The 16,368-nt window shown below is 43.1% G+C and overlaps 1 long non-coding RNA gene across 1 annotated transcript; it reads right to left on the bottom strand.

Moving 5' to 3' along the window:
* Positions 1–12,062: 12,062 nt before the first annotated feature.
* On the bottom strand, positions 12,063–14,450 carry LOC120039155. Its single transcript, XR_005475310.1, has 3 exons — positions 14,239–14,450; positions 12,460–12,614; positions 12,063–12,113 (listed from the first exon to the last, which is right to left on the bottom strand). It is a non-coding gene; the product is annotated as an uncharacterized LOC120039155 (long non-coding RNA).
* Positions 14,451–16,368: the final 1,918 nt, after the last annotated feature.

The raw sequence follows: 16,368 nt of genomic DNA, 5'->3' as shown, positions 1-16,368 counted from the left end.
GAACAGGGTCATCAGTATCACTGCATATATCATATCTGTCTCTAACTGGGGCTCCACTAAGCGAAACAAGACTACTGTCATGAAGAGAGGACTGAAGTGTGGAAAATACTGCTAGGCTATATGACTTCTATCTCATTACTTCCTGACTTCTATGACGTGACAAACCTTTAAGCAGCTAAGATCAGCTAAACCCACCAACCTACAGGAAACACTGACATTAGAAAAACTCCACAGGAAACTGCTGGCAGAGCAGCAACGTTACACATAGTGTGTCCTATAATATCAGCTCTAACTTTCTACTGCTTGAGTTCACCTCTTATAGAATATTGGCTTAATGTTCCAGCACCTCAATATAAACAGTACCAGCACCCAAAATGAGTACTGATGAGGTCTCATGTTAGAGCAGGAGAAGGGGGGATGTGGTGTAGAAGATAGAGGTCTGTTACCCAAGTCAACTCAACAGGCCTGATGCTATATGTCAGGGTTAGGCTGGGCTGGGCCAAGAGAGGAACAGGTTACTGGTTATGATGACATCACTGGTGAGAAGTCAGTGATACAAATATATTCAGTTGGTTTAAATGTTTGTCTCTCTCCCTCCTCCCCTCCTCCTTCTACCAACCCAGTCTGCCTGTGAGTAAGAACTATCTTGCTCTCGCTCCTCCTCCAGTTGCTCTCTTCCTCCCGCCTCCCCCCTCTTTGACAGATATGATGCTGCATGTCAGGTTCATTGTTGGGGTCAGGGTTGGGATCAGGTAGGGGTCAGGTTGGGGTCAGGGTTGGGGTCAGGTCAGCCTACAGCTGTGTCTGTAAACAACGACCCTAAATGGAAGTAAATGACTACAAACTACATTCAAGTCTTGAGTTTATTCAAGTAGAATAAGAAAAGGACAAAACAACATCAAGGTGTATCTGTTAGAAATCATCATAACATCACATCAACTCACAAGTATCACAGTAGGATAGAAATTAACACTTGGTAGAATATATAACTTAAACATCCATGGTGGTGACATTAACACTTGGTAGACTATATAACTTAAACATCCATGGTGGTGACATTAACACTTGGTAGAATATATAACTTAAACATCCATGGTGGTGACATTAACACTTGGTAGACTATATAACTTAAACATCCATGGTGGTGACATTAACACTTGGTAGAATATATAACTTAAACATCCATGGTGGTAACATTAACACTTGGTAGAATATATAACTTAAACATCCATGGTGGTGACATTAACACTTGGTAGACTATATAACTTAAACATCCATGGTGGAGACATTAACACTTGGTAGAATATATAACTTAAACATCCATGGTGGTAACATTAACACTTGGTAGAATATATAACTTAAACATCCATGGTGGTGACATTAACACTTGGTAGAATATATAACTTAAACATCCATGGTGGTGACATTAACACTTGGTAGAATATATAACTTCTACATCCATGGTGGTGACATTAACACTTGGTAGAATATATAACTTAAACATCCATGGTGGTGACATTAACACTTGGTAGACTATATAACTTAAACATCCATGGTGGTGACATTAACACTTGGTAGAATATATAACTTAAACATCCATGGTGGTGACATTAACACTTGGTAGAATATATAACTTAAACATCCATGGTGGTGACATTAACACTTGGTAGACTATATAACTTAAACATCCATGGTGGTGACATTAACACTTGGTAGAATATATAACTTAAACATCCATGGTGGTGACATTAACACTTGGTAGACTATATAACTTAAACATCCATGGTGGTGACATTAACACTTGGTAGAATATATAACTTAAACATCCATGGTGGTGACATTAACACTTGGTAGAATATATAACTTAAACATCCATGGTGGTGACATTAACACTTGGTAGAATATATAACTTAAACATCCATGGTGGTGACATTAACACTTGGTAGACTATATAACTTAAACATCCATGGTGGTGATATCGGGGCAGGTTCCTTGTTCCTTGTCAATCATTTGCTTATTGGTGAAATCAGTAATCAGACAATATCTTTAAGTAAATCAATCATTCATTTATTAATACAATTGCAGACAGAAGTTGACAACGGGAACACAGCATGTATGTTTCAGAGTAAGTTCTGCACCCAAACTCAGGACACAGCTGACTATATACATGTGATCACTCTCTAGTGGTATGATCACCTATGTCAATGTATGTGTGTATCAATAAGATGAGGTTACCTTATAAAGTAACCTAGTACAGTAGCTTCTCTGAATTCATTAGCATTGTCCACTGTCACACAAGATCAACATGTCAAAACCAGACAGTGGTTACTTCTCTTTATCTAGTTTCGGTCTGACTCAGACCCAGCCTGCAAGCACACACTCACAACAGCCAGGGCTTAACCACAAAGACTAATATAGATGGCTTGTACAACGTATAGTGGCAGAGTTTAGACACATAGCAACAGTATCTATTATAAGGCCAGCAGCAAAACATATGAATCTTAAAGTCCCTTAATTAACAATGGGGAGGGTCTCTGGAACCCACCCCTACAGTGACATTAACACTTGGTCACCAGCTTGTTGTTGTTGTTATTGTCATGGTTGTTCCTGTTGGGTAGCAACTTCACCAGCTTGTTGTTGTCATGGTTGTTCCTGTTGGGTAGCAACTTCACCAGCTTGTTGTTGTTGTCATGGTTGTTCCTGTTGGGTAGCAACTTCACCAGCTTGTTGTTGTTGTCAGGGTTGTTCCTGTTGGGTAGCAACTTCACCAGCTTGTTGTTGTTGTCATGGTTGTCCTGTTGGGTAGCAACTTCACCAGCTTGTTGTTGTTGTTGTCATGGTTGTTCCTGTTGGGTAGCAACTTCACCAGCTTGTTGTTGTTGTTGTCATGGTTGTTCCTGTTGGGTAGCAACTTCACCAGCTTGTTGTTGTTGTCATGGTTGTTCCTGTTGGGTAGCAACTTCACCAGCTTGTTGTTGTCATGGTTGTTCCTGTTGGGTAGCAACTTCACCAGCTTGTTGTTGTTGTTGTTGTCATGGTTGTTCCTGTTGGGTAGCAACTTCACCAGCTTGTTGTTGTCATGGTTGTTCCTGTTGGGTAGCAACTTCACCAGCTTGTTGTTGTCATGGTTGTTCCTGTTGGGTAGCAACTTCACCAGCTTGTTGTTGTTGTTGTCATGGTTGTTCCTGTTGGGTAGCAACTTCACCAGCTTGTTGTTGTTGTTGTCATGGTTGTTCCTGTTGGGTAGCAACTTCACCAGCTTGTTGTTGTTGTCATGGTTGTTCCTGTTGGGTAGCAACTTCACCAGCTTGTTGTTGTTGTCATGGTTGTTCCTGTTGGGTAGCAACTTCACCAGCTTGTTGTTGTTGTTGTCATGGTTGTTCCTGTTGGGTAGCAACTTCACCAGCTTGTTGTTGTTATTGTCATGGTTGTCCTGTTGGGTAGCAACTTCACCAGCTTGTTGTTGTTGTCATGGTTGTTCCTGTTGGGTAGCAACTTCACCAGCTTGTTGTTGTTGTTGTCGTCATGGTTGTTCCTGTTGGGTAGCAACTTCACCAGCTTGTTGTTGTTGTTGTCATGGTTGTTCCTGTTGGGTAGCAACTTCACCAGCTTGTTGTTGTTGTCATGGTTGTTCCTGTTGGGTAGCAACTTCACCAGCTTGTTGTTGTTGTCATGGTTGTTCCTGTTGGGTAGCAGCATCACCAGCTGTTGTTGTTGTTGTTGTCATGGTTGTTCCTGTTGGGTAGCAACTTCATCAGCTTGTTGTTGTTGTCATGGTTGTTCCTGTTGGGTAGCAACTTCACCAGCTTGTTGTTGTTGTTGTTCGTCATGGTTGTTCCTGTTGGGTAGCAACTTCACCAGCTTGTTGTTGTTGTTGTCATGGTTGTTCCTGTTGGGTAGCAACTTCACCAGCTTGTTGTTGTCATGGTTGTTCCTGTTGGGTAGCAACTTCACCAGCTTGTTGTTGTTGTCATGGTTGTTCCTGTTGGGTAGCAACTTCACCAGCTTGTTGTTGTTGTTGTCATGGTTGTTCCTGTTGGGTAGCAACTTCACCAGCTTGTTGTTGTTGTCATGGTTGTTCCTGTTGGGTAGCAACTTCACCAGCTTGTTGTTGTTGTCATGGTTGTTCCTGTTGGGTAGCAACTTCACCAGCTTGTTGTTGTCATGGTTGTTCCTGTTGGGTAGCAACTTCACCAGCTTGTTGTTGTTGTCATGGTTGTTCCTGTTGGGTAGCAACTTCACCAGCTTGTTGTTGTTGTCATGGTTGTTCCTGTTGGGTAGCAACTTCACCAGCTTGTTGTTGTTGTCATGGTTGTTCCTGTTGGGTAGCAACTTCACCAGCTTGTTGTTGTTGTCATGGTTGTTCCTGTTGGGTAGCAACTTCACCAGCTTGTTGTTGTTGTTGTCATGGTTGTTCCTGTTGGGTAGCAACTTCACCAGCTTGTTGTTGTTGTTGTCATGGTTGTTCCTGTTGGGTAGCAACTTCACCAGCTTGTTGTTGTTGTCATGGTTGTTCCTGTTGGGTAGCAACTTCACCAGCTTGTTGTTGTTGTTGTCATGGTTGTTCCTGTTGGGTAGCAACTTCACCAGCTTGTTGTTGTTGTTGTCATGGTTGTTCCTGTTGGGTAGCAACTTCACCAGCTTGTTGTTGTTGTTGTCATGGTTGTTCCTGTTGGGTAGCAACTTCACCAGCTTGTTGTTGTTGTTGTCATGGTTGTTCCTGTTGGGTAGCAACTTCACCAGCTTGTTGTTGTTGTTGTCATGGTTGTTCCTGTTGGGTAGCAACTTCACCAGCTTGTTGTTGTTGTTGTCATGGTTGTTCCTGTTGGGTAGCAACTTCACCAGCTTGTTGTTGTTGTCATGGTTGTTCCTGTTGGGTAGCAACTTCACCAGCTTGTTGTTGTTGTCATGGTTGTTCCTGTTGGGTAGCAACTTCACCAGCTTGTTGTTGTTGTCATGGTTGTTCCTGTTGGGTAGCAACTTCACCAGCTTGTTGTTGTTGTCATGGTTGTTCCTGTTGGGTAGCAACTTCACCAGCTTGTTGTTGTTGTCATGGTTGTTCCTGTTGGGTAGCAACTTCACCAGCTTGTTGTTGTTGTCATGGTTGTTCCTGTTGGGTAGCAACTTCACCAGCTTGTTGTTGTTGTCATGGTTGTTCCTGTTGGGTAGCAACTTCACCAGCTTGTTGTTGTTGTTGTCATGGTTGTTCCTGTTGGGTAGCAACTTCACCAGCTTGTTGTTGTCATGGTTGTTCCTGTTGGGTAGCAACTTCACCAGCTTGTTGTTGTTGTTGTCATGGTTGTTCCTGTTGGGTAGCAACTTCACCAGCTTGTTGTTGTTGTTGTCATGGTTGTTCCTGTTGGGTAGCAACTTCACCAGCTTGTTGTTGTTGTCATGGTTGTTCCTGTTGGGTAGCAACTTCACCAGCTTGTTGTTGTTGTTGTCATGGTTGTTCCTGTTGGGTAGCAACTTCACCAGCTTGTTCTTTGTTGTCATGGTTGTTCCTGTTGGGTAGCAACTTCACCAGCTTGTTGTTGTTGTTGTCATGGTTGTTCCTGTTGGGTAGCAACTTCACCAGCTTGTTGTTGTTGTTGTTGTCATGGTTGTTCCTGTTGGGTAGCAACTTCACCAGCTTGTTGTTGTTATTGTCATGATTGTTCCTGTTGGGTAGCAACTACACCAGCTTGTTGTTGTTGTCAGGGTTGTTCCTGTTGGGTAGCAACTTCACCAGCTTGTTGTTGTTGTTGTCATGGTTGTTCCTGTTGGGTAGCAACTTCACCAGCTTGTTGTTGTCATGGTTGTTCCTGTTGGGTAGCAACTTCACCAGCTTGTTGTTGTTGTCATGGTTGTTCCTGTTGGGTAGCAGCTTCACCAGCTGGTTGTTGTTGTTGTTGTCATGGTTGTTCCTGTTGGGTAGCAACTTCACCAGCTTGTTGTTGTCATGGTTGTTCCTGTTGGGTAGCAACTTCACCAGCTTGTTGTTGTTGTTGTCATGGTTGTTCCTGTTGGGTAGCAACTTCACCAGCTTGTTGTTGTTGTTGTCATGGTTGTTCCTGTTGGGTAGCAACTTCACCAGCTTGTTGTTGTCATGGTTGTTCCTGTTGGGTAGCAACTTCACCAGCTTGTTGTTGTTGTCATGGTTGTTCCTGTTGGGTAGCAACTTCACCAGCTTGTTGTTGTCATGGTTGTTCCTGTTGGGTAGCAACTTCACCAGCTTGTTGTTGTTGTTGTTGTCATGGTTGTTCCTGTTGGGTAGCAACTTCACCAGCTTGTTGTTGTTGTTGTCATGGTTGTTCCTGTTGGGTAGCAACTTCACCAGCTTGTTGTTGTTGTTGTCATGGTTGTTCCTGTTGGGTAGCAACTTCACCAGCTTGTTGTTGTTGTCATGGTTGTTCCTGTTGGGTAGCAACTTCACCAGCTTGTTGTTGTTGTTGTCATGGTTGTTCCTGTTGGGTAGCAACTTCACCAGCTTGTTGTTGTTGTTGTCATGGTTGTTCCTGTTGGGTAGCAACTTCACCAGCTTGTTGTTGTTGTCAGGGTTGTTCCTGTTGGGTAGCAACTTCACCAGCTTGTTGTTGTTATTGTCATGGTTGTCCTGTTGGGTAGCAACTTCACCAGCTTGTTGTTGTTGTCATGGTTGTTCCTGTTGGGTAGCAACTTCACCAGCTTGTTGTTGTTGTCATGGTTGTTCCTGTTGGGTAGCAACTTCACCAGCTTGTTGTTGTTGTCATGGTTGTTCCTGTTGGGTAGCAACTTCACCAGCTTGTTGTTGTTGTCATGGTTGTTCCTGTTGGGTAGCAACTTCACCAGCTTGTTGTTGTCATGGTTGTTCCTGTTGGGTAGCAACTTCACCAGCTTGTTGTTGTTGTTGTTGTCATGGTTGTTCCTGTTGGGTAGCAACTTCACCAGCTTGTTGTTGTCATGGTTGTTCCTGTTGGGTAGCAACTTCACCAGCTTGTTGTTGTTGTTGTCATGGTTGTTCCTGTTGGGTAGCAACTTCACCAGCTTGTTGTTGTTATTGTCATGGTTGTCCTGTTGGGTAGCAACTTCACCAGCTTGTTGTTGTTGTCATGGTTGTTCCTGTTGGGTAGCAACTTCACCAGCTTGTTGTTGTTGTTGTTGTCATGGTTGTTCCTGTTGGGTAGCAACTTCACCAGCTTGTTGTTGTTGTTGTCATGGTTGTTCCTGTTGGGTAGCAACTTCACCAGCTTGTTGTTGTTGTTGTTGTCATGGTTGTTCCTGTTGGGTAGCAACTTCACCAGCTTGTTGTTGTTATTGTCATGATTGTTCCTGTTGGGTAGCAACTACACCAGCTTGTTGTTGTTGTCAGGGTTGTTCCTGTTGGGTAGCAACTTCACCAGCTTGTTGTTGTTGTTGTCATGGTTGTTCCTGTTGGGTAGCAACTTCACCAGCTTGTTGTTGTTGTTGTCATGGTTGTTCCTGTTGGGTAGCAACTTCACCAGCTTGTTGTTGTTGTTGTCATGGTTGTTCCTGTTGGGTAGCAACTTCACCAGCTTGTTGTTGTTGTTGTCATGGTTGTTCCTGTTGGGTAGCAACTTCACCAGCTTGTTGTTGTTGTTGTCGTCATGGTTGTTCCTGTTGGGTAGCAACTTCACCAGCTTGTTGTTGTTGTTGTCATGGTTGTTCCTGTTGGGTAGCAACTTCAACAGCTTGTTGTTGTTGTTGTTGTTGTCAGGGTTGTTCCTGTTGGGTAGCAACTTCACCAGCTTGTTGTTGTTGTTGTCATGGTTGTTCCTGTTGGGTAGCAACTTCACCAGCTTGTTGTTGTTGTTGTCATGATTGTTCCTGTTGGGTAGCAACTTCACCAGCTTGTTGTTGTTGTTGTTGTCATGGTTGTCCTGTTGGGTAGCAACTTCACCAGCTTGTTGTTGTTGTTGTCATGGTTGTTCCTGTTGGGTAGCAACTTCACCAGCTTGTTGTTGTTGTCATGGTTATTCCTGTTGGGTAGCAACTTCACCAGCTTGTTGTTGTTGTCATGGTTGTTCCTGTTGGGTAGCAACTTCACCAGCTTGTTGTTGTTGTTGTTGTCATGGTTGTCCTGTTGGGTAGCAACTTCACCAGCTTGTTGTTGTTGTTGTCATGATTGTTCCTGTTGGGTAGCAACTTCACCAGCTTGTTGTTGTTGTTGTTGTCATGGTTGTTCCTGTTGGGTAGCAACTTCACCAGCTTGTTGTTGTTGTTGTCATGGTTGTTCCTGTTGGGTAGCAACTTCACCAGCTTGTTGTTGTTGTCATGGTTGTTCCTGTTGGGTAGCAACTTCACCAGCTTGTTGTTGTTGTCATGGTTATTCCTGTTGGGTAGCAACTTCACCAGCTTGTTGTTGTTGTTGTCATGGTTGTTCCTGTTGGGTAGCAACTTCACCAGCTTGTTGTTGTTGTCATGGTTATTCCTGTTGGGTAGCAACTTCACCAGCTTGTTGTTGTTGTTGTCATGATTGTTCCTGTTGGGTAGCAACTTCACCAGCTTGTTGTTGTGGTTGTTGTCATGGTTGTTCCTGTTGAGTAGCAACTTCACCAGCTTGTTGTTGTTGTTGTCATGGTTGTTCCTGTTGGGTAGCAACTTCACCAGCTTGTTGTTGTTGTTGTTGTTGTCATGATTGTTCCTGTTGGGTAGCAACTTCACCAGCTTGTTGTGGTTGTTGTCATGGTTGTTCCTGTTGGGTAGCAACTTCACCAGCTTGTTGTTGTTGTTGTCATGGTTGTTCCTGTTGTGAAGCAACTTCACCAGCCTGTTGTTGTTGTTGTCATGGTTGTCCTGTTGGGTAGCAACTTCACCAGCTTGTTGTTGTTGTTGTCATGGTTGTTCCTGTTGGGTAGCAACTTCACCAGCTTGTTGTTGTTGTCGTCATGGTTGTTCCTGTTGGGTAGCAACTTCATCAGCTTGTTGTTGTTGTTGTCATGGTTGTTCCTGTTGGGTAGCAACTTCACCAGCTTGTTGTTGTTGTCATGGTTGTTCCTGTTGGGTAGCAACTTCACCTGCTTGTTGTTGTTGTCATGGTTGTTCCTGTTGGGTAGCAACTTCACCAGCTTGTTGTTGTTGTTGTCATGGTTGTTCCTGTTGGGTAGCAACTTCACCAGCTTGTTGTTGTTGTTGTCAGGGTTGTTCCTGTTGGGTAGCAACTTCATCAGCTTGTTGTTGTTGTCAGGGTTGTTCCTGTTGGGTAGCAACTTCACCAGCTTGTTGTTGTTGTTGTTGTCATGGTTGTTCCTGTTGGGTAGCAACTTCACCAGCTTGTTGTTGTTGTTGTCATGGTTGTTCCTGTTGAGTAGCAACTTCACCAGCTTGTTGTTGTTGTTGTTGTCATGGTTGTTCCTGTTGGGTAGCAACTTCACCAGCTTGTTGTTGTTGTCATGGTTGTTCCTGTTGGGTAGCAACTTCACCAGCTTGTTGTTGTTGTTGTCATGGTTGTTCCTGTTGGGTAGCAACTTCACCAGCTTGTTGTTGTTGTCGTCATGGTTGTTCCTGTTGGGTAGCAACTTCCTCAGCTTGTTGTTGTTGTCATGGTTGTTCCTCTTGGGTAGCAACTTCACCAGCTTGTTGTTGTTGTCGTCATGGTTGTTCCTGTTGGGTAGCAACTTCATCAGCTTGTTGTTGTTGTCATGGTTGTTCCTGTTGGGTAGCAACTTCATCAGCTTATTGTTGTTGTCATGGTTGTTACTGTTGGGTAGCAACTTCACCAACTTGTTGTTGTTGTCATGATTGTTCCTGTTGGGTAGCAACTTCACCAGCTTGTTGTTGTTATTGTCATGGTTGTCCTGTTGGGTAGCAACTTCACCAGCTTGTTGTTGTCATGATTGTTCCTGTTGGGAAGCAACTTCACCAGCTTGTTGTTGTTATTGTCATGGTTGTCCTGTTGGGTAGCAACTTCACCAGCTTGTTGTTGTTGTCGTCATGGTTGTTCCTGTTGGGTAGCAACTTCATCAGCTTGTTGTTGTTGTTGTCATGGTTGTTCCTGTTGGGTAGCAACTTCACCAGCTTGTTGTTGTTGTCATGGTTGTTCCTGTTGGGTAGCAACTTCACCTGCTTGTTGTTGTTGTCATGGTTGTTCCTGTTGGGTAGCAACTTCACCAGCTTGTTGTTGTTGTTGTCATGGTTGTTCCTGTTGGGTAGCAACTTCACCAGCTTGTTGTTGTTGTTGTCAGGGTTGTTCCTGTTGGGTAGCAACTTCATCAGCTTGTTGTTGTTGTCAGGGTTGTTCCTGTTGGGTAGCAACTTCACCAGCTTGTTGTTGTTGTTGTTGTCATGGTTGTTCCTGTTGGGTAGCAACTTCACCAGCTTGTTGTTGTTGTTGTCATGGTTGTTCCTGTTGAGTAGCAACTTCACCAGCTTGTTGTTGTTGTTGTTGTCATGGTTGTTCCTGTTGGGTAGCAACTTCACCAGCTTGTTGTTGTTGTCATGGTTGTTCCTGTTGGGTAGCAACTTCACCAGCTTGTTGTTGTTGTTGTCATGGTTGTTCCTGTTGGGTAGCAACTTCACCAGCTTGTTGTTGTTGTCATGGTTGTTCCTGTTGGGTAGCAACTTCACCAGCTTGTTGTTGTTGTTGTCATGGTTGTCCCTGTTGGGTAGCAACTTCACCAGCTTGTTGTTGTTGTTGTTGTCATGGTTGTTCCTGTTGGGTAGCAACTTCACCAGCTTGTTGTTGTTGTTGTTGTCATGGTTGTTCCTGTTGGGTAGCAACTTCACCAGCTTGTTGTTGTTGTTGTCATGGTTGTTCCTGTTGAGTAGCAACTTCACCAGCTTGTTGTTGTTGTTGTTGTCATGGTTGTTCCTGTTGGGTAGCAACTTCACCAGCTTGTTGTTGTTGTCATGGTTGTTCCTGTTGGGTAGCAACTTCACCAGCTTGTTGTTGTTGTTGTCATGGTTGTTCCTGTTGGGTAGCAACTTCACCAGCTTGTTGTTGTTGTCATGGTTGTTCCTGTTGGGTAGCAACTTCACCAGCTTGTTGTTGTTGTTGTCATGGTTGTTCCTGTTGGGTAGCAACTTCACCAGCTTGTTGTTGTTGTCATGGTTGTTCCTGTTGGGTAGCAACTTCACCAGCTTGTTGTTGTTGTTGTCATGGTTGTTCCTGTTGGGTAGCAACTTCACCAGCTTGTTGTTGTTGTCGTCATGGTTGTTCCTGTTGGGTAGCAACTTCCTCAGCTTGTTGTTGTTGTCATGGTTGTTCCTCTTGGGTAGCAACTTCACCAGCTTGTTGTTGTTGTCGTCATGGTTGTTCCTGTTGGGTAGCAACTTCATCAGCTTGTTGTTGTTGTCATGGTTGTTCCTGTTGGGTAGCAACTTCATCAGCTTATTGTTGTTGTCATGGTTGTTACTGTTGGGTAGCAACTTCACCAACTTGTTGTTGTTGTCATGATTGTTCCTGTTGGGTAGCAACTTCACCAGCTTGTTGTTGTTATTGTCATGGTTGTCCTGTTGGGTAGCAACTTCACCAGCTTGTTGTTGTCATGATTGTTCCTGTTGGGAAGCAACTTCACCAGCTTGTTGTTGTTATTGTCATGATTGTTCCTGTTGGGTAGCAACTTCACCAGCTTGTTGTTGTTATTGTCATGGTTGTCCTGTTGGGTAGCAACTTCACCAGCTTGTTGTTGTCATGATTGTTCCTGTTGGGAAGCAACTTCACCAGCTTGTTGTTGTTGTCATGGTTGTTCCTGTTGGGTAACAACTTCACCAGCTTGTTGTTGTTGTCATGGTTGTTCCTGTTGGGTAGCAACTTCACCAGCTTGTTGTTGTTGTCATGGTTGTTCCTGTTGGGTAGCAACTTCACCAACTTGTTGTCATGATTGTTCCTGTTGGGAAGCAACTTCACCAGCTTGTTGTTGTTGTTGTCATGGTTGTTCCTGTTGGGTAGCAACTTCACCAGCTTGTTGTTGTTGTTGTTGTCATGGTTGTTACTGTTGGGTAGCAACTTCACCAGCTTGTTGTTGTTGTTGTCAGGGTTGTTCCTGTTGGGTAGCAACTTCACCAGCTTGTTGTTGTTGTCATGGTTGTTCCTGTTGGGTAGCAACTTCACCAGCTTGTTGTTGTTGTTGTTGTCATGGTTGTTCCTGTTGGGTAGCAACTTCACCAGCTTGTTGTTGTTGTCATGGTTGTTCCTGTTGGGTAGCAACTTCACCAGCTTGTTGTTGTTGTCACGTCCTGACCTTAGTTCCTTTTTATGTCTCTATTTTGGTTTGGTCAGGGCCTGAGTTAGGGTGGGCATACTATGTTTTTCATTCTATGTTTTGTTCTGTGTGTTGTATTTCTATGTGTTTGGCCTGGTATGGTTCCCAATCAGAGGCAGCTGTCAATCGTTGTCTCTGATTGAGAACCATACTTAGGTACCCTGTTCCCACCTGTGTTTGTGTTGTTTTCTGTTTTGTGTATTGCACCTTGCGGAACTGTTCGTCTGTTGTTTTTGTACAAGTGTTCATATTTATTAAACGTATTCTGAATACTTACCACGCTGCACCTTGGTCCTCTTCTCCTTATCCCGGCGACATTCGTTACAGTTGTTGTTTTTCTGAAGCATCTTGTGTGATGTAGGTCTTGAGGGTCGAGGCTGAGAGAAGATGGATTCTATTCATATGCTGTCCAGCTTCTGAGAACATATTGTGCTAGAATGGAAAGGAGATCAATAAACAACAGAACGTATGGTGCTAGAATGGAGAGGAGATCAATAAACAACAGAACGTATGGTGCTAGAATGGAGAGGAGATCAGTAAACAACAGAACGTATGGTGCTAGAATGGAGAGGAGATCAATAAACAGAACGTATGGTGCTAGAATGGAGAGGAGATCAGTAAACAACAGAACGTATGGTGCTAGAATGGAGAGGAGATCAGTAAACAACAGAACGTATGGTGCTAGAATGGAGAGGAGATCAGTAAACAACAGAACGTATGGTGCTAGAATGGAGAGGAGATCAGTAAACAACAGAACGTATGGTGCTAGAATGGAGAGGAGATCAGTAAACAACAGAACGTATGGTGCTAGAATGGAGAGGAGATCAGTAAACAACAGAACGTATGGTGCTAGAATGGAGAGGAGATCAGTAAACAACAGAAGGTATGGTGCTAGAATGGAGAGGAGATCAGTAAACAACAGAACGTATGGTGCTAGAATGGAGAGGAGATCAGTAAACAACATAATTCGATTCTCTTCACAACTAGACAGTACATTTGACTCATGTTGGTTCCATGAAGAACCCTCTGTTAAATGGAACCCAAAAGGGTTCTACCTGGAACTAAAAGGGTTCTTCAAAGGGTTCTCCTATGGGGACAGTGGAAGAATCCTTCTAGGTTCTAGATAGGACCTTTTATTAAGAGTGTAGGCCTATATTCAAATTCCCGAGCTGCCCCTGAACAAGGCAGTTAACCCACTGTTCCGAGACCGTCATTGAAAATTAGAATTTGTTCTTAACTGACTTGCCTTGTTAAATAAAGGTTAAAACATAAATAAAACAACTAGACAGTTACAGTACATTTGACCTTAAAGTAAAATCCTAATTGTATATGTACTTACCTATATAGACACACTTCCCATGGTTTGACAGAAACAAACTAGCTATAAAGACTATTTTCCTGACTGTCTCTACTGATGGCCTCTAACAGCAGAATAAAATCAGTGGGATATTTAAACAGCACTGAAACAGAGTAGGTTGCTAGTTGACTATGTGTTGGAAATTGTTTCAATGCTGCCGTCTACAGATCTAATGTATTGTAATACCACATGTACCAATACAGTAGAATTGACAGGGACACTGTGTAATGATACAATGACCCTCCATCCAATGTTCTGCTGCTGTTGTGCAACATTGTGACACCACTGACATGTTTACAGGTTGCCATGCCGACGAAAGAGAAGGTGTTTTCATTCTGTAATAAGGCCTTCACTTCAGTCTGGATGGCTGGTTGACTGCAGACAGGTTACACAGTATCAGTGTAGGTGTTAGGCTGTTTCTGCTCTCCTCCCAACTACTAATGGAATTGTCCTGCCAATGCAACGTATGAAAATGTATCCACTCACTACTGTAAGTCTCTCTGGATAAGAGCGTCTGCTAAATGACTCACATGTTCAATGTAATGTTCAGTTTGACAATATCAATGGAATAGACCAAAGCAGAGCCATGTATTTAGATATGAATACATGACTCTGGGCAAAAACACAAACAGATCTGGGACCTGCCAGACTACACAGTTGACATAGGGAAACCCGACTAGCTTCTGGTCCAATACTTACTGACTCGGAGCAGGGCGACATGGAGGAGAAAGTTCCTGACCGAAGACACCACATCTTCATCTCTTCCGGGTCCATCTTCGGCCCGAGTCCCTCCATTTTCAGCATCTTTAGTTAATTATCTGGCGGTGATGTGATCTGATTAGCGGCTGTCTGTCAACCAATAGCCTACTATGCTGTGTTATTAGCTAGAGCTAGACAGTCCGAGTACACTACATTCTGAATGGCCACGAAGATGTGTGTCTGAAATGCACCTTTAAGTTCAGTTGGAGCTGAAACGACGGACAGATATCTCGATTGAGGATAATGTTAATATTTAGCTACGTTATTAGCTGTTATGTGTTTTGTTTTGCACGCAGGGTATGGCTAAATGGGGTGTGTAGAAATACAGCTAAACCTAGGGTATGGCTAAATGGGGTGTGTAGAAATACAGCTAAACCTAGGGTATGGCTAAATGGGGTGTGTAGAAATACAGCTAAACCTAGGGTATGGCTAAATGGGGTGTGTAGAAATACAGCTAAACCTAGGGTATGGCTAAATGGGGTGTGTAGAAATACAGCTAAACCTAGGGTATGGCTAAATGGGGTGTGTAGAAATACAGCTAAACCTAGGGTATGGCTAAATGGGGTGTGTAGAAATACAGCTAAACCTAGGGTATGGCTAAATGGGGTGTGTAGAAATACAGCTAAACCTGGGGTATGGCTAAATGGGGTGTGTAGAAATACAGCTAAACCTAGGGTATGGCTAAATGTGATGTGTAGAAATACAGCTAAACCGAGGGTATGACTAAATGGGGTGTGTAGAAATACAGCTAAACCTAGGGTATGGCTAAATGGGGTGTGTAGAATCCCTCCACCAGTTGAAGCTAATTTACTAATTTACTGTACTATAATCTCTAAAGTACTATTTGGAGAACAGCAAAAACTAACAGAAATGCCCCCAGACATGAACTATTTAACTGTACTAGAATGCTTAAAAGGTCACAATATGTTTTATATCGGTTATCGGTATGGTTTCTTTTTGGCAAGGAAAATATTGGATATCTGTATCGGTCAAAAATATAATATCGGTGCATCCCTAATAATAAGGTTGGTAACAAGATGGAACGTCGTTGTGGAAATCTGTTGCAGCTCAAGTCGACTACAAAATCCACAATGCAATGCTCTCTGTATGAGCTGGCTGGTAGCTAAACGTATCTACACACAATAATACCAAAGACAATATCAGCATGCGAAGTAGCTAACTAGCTGTTAAATCACCTAAACAAACTGCACTATCAATTTAGGAGTTTACAATCTCACCATATTCAACCTGCAGATCGATGTGTCTCACAGAGTGGAATCTAACATTCACAACTTCAGAAATACTTTTGCGGAGATGGGAAACGTTGCCCTTGCTATGTCAATAGGCGGCGCGGTGCATTCTGGGCGATTGTGGGACAAGGAGAGCGCTCTTTCAAGGATTGAATGGGAGTCTATTGGGCTCTAGATTAAAAACCCAACATTAGCATTAGTTTTGTCAAAAATAAATACAACATTACTGATATTTTCGGAGATGTGAGATAATTAACTTGCTATCTGTAGTATCGTATAGCTTTGGGATCGTGACAGTACGTACTTTTGATGAAAATAGGCAGTTTCTCGACATAAAGTACACTGACTGAGAATGGATTACGTTACGATTGGTTTAGCAACCGCGTGACGCAGCATGACAACGTGAACGTGATTGGTCGACAGTCTGCTGGGTGGGGCGTTAACAGGCACGCAGATTTTTAGAAATTGGAGGCTCATTTGTAAATTGAAAAACGTTGCCGACCCCCTGCTATAATGTATATGAAGTCACCTGTCATGTTTTGCACGCTTTGTACAAAATAATAAAATGCAGTACTACAGGATATTTCTTAACGTAGCTCTTTATTAGCTAGCTACAACTGGCATGTTCAAGTATCTCCAACCATGATCAGCTGACCATGACCTAACCATCTGGGTGGTCTTAACCAATCATAGCACAGTATGATACGGCGGTAAAATGCATCCAATTACAATTCAGTATGTTTAGACATATGAATATTACATTTTGCTCACCAAAGATGTAACAAAGTGAAACTGTAGATCTCAAAGCCTCAGTTCCGGG

Source organism: Salvelinus namaycush, unplaced genomic scaffold (genome assembly GCF_016432855.1).
Source record: "Salvelinus namaycush isolate Seneca unplaced genomic scaffold, SaNama_1.0 Scaffold258, whole genome shotgun sequence".
Classification (NCBI taxonomy): Eukaryota; Metazoa; Chordata; class Actinopteri; order Salmoniformes; family Salmonidae; genus Salvelinus; species Salvelinus namaycush.
The sequence above is the reverse complement of the archived record's forward strand: the minus strand, read 5'-3'. Positions and strand labels throughout refer to the sequence as shown.